Source organism: Condylura cristata, unplaced genomic scaffold, assembly GCF_000260355.1.
Source record: "Condylura cristata isolate star-nosed mole 26May11 unplaced genomic scaffold, ConCri1.0 scaffold00008, whole genome shotgun sequence".
In the NCBI taxonomy this organism is placed as follows: Eukaryota; Metazoa; Chordata; class Mammalia; order Eulipotyphla; family Talpidae; genus Condylura; species Condylura cristata.
This window is the reverse complement of record NW_004567109.1, coordinates 28,056,667-28,057,380: the sequence shown is the minus strand read 5'-3', so window position 1 is coordinate 28,057,380 and position 714 is coordinate 28,056,667.

Genomic DNA, 714 nt, shown 5'->3' with positions numbered 1-714 from the left:
AGTCGTATATTTCTTAGCTGCCGTGTCTCCTACGTTTACCACGGGAACCTGGTTACCTCTGTATTACTGAGGATGCAGGGTGTGATTGTGTGTAAGAGGGATTTGACTGGTTCAGCCTATGAGACTGTATGAGTTGTATTTTGGAGAAACTGTTAGAAAGAAATGTACATTTTGAAAAGCTCTAACATGGGTTTGAGTGTGTTGAGTTGGTTTGTGAGGCTTGATGAGTATGTGTGTGACGAAGTAACCACGCAAGGCGCAGTATCTGGTCCTCGCCCCAGCCAGCGGGAGGCAGTAACCCCGGCTTTTGCTTACATCAAAACCGGAATAACCTGTAGTGGGACTTCAAGCTCCCGCAGTAGCAGGCTGACGTCTCCGCGGGCGGCACGCAGATCCCCGCCGGGTAGTCGCGCGCCCAGCGCTTGACAGGAGTGCAGTCACGTGGCAGCCGCAAAGCAACGCTTTGCGACCTCGATGACAGGCAAAATGTGCGACAGCCGCGGCGCTGGCCAACCAGGGGCAGAGGCGGCGGCCGGGGAGGAAGCGGAGGAGGCGGAGGCGGCCGTGGCTTTCGCCCGCCTGCTGGTTCGCTCGGTTTCCCCGCCCCCGCCGGTCTCGCCGCCACTGAAGGGAGCCGGGTGCGCGCTGTCGCAACCTGCCCTCACCCTGGCCGGCGACAGTAAGATCCAGCCCGCATCCATACCAACCTCCCAG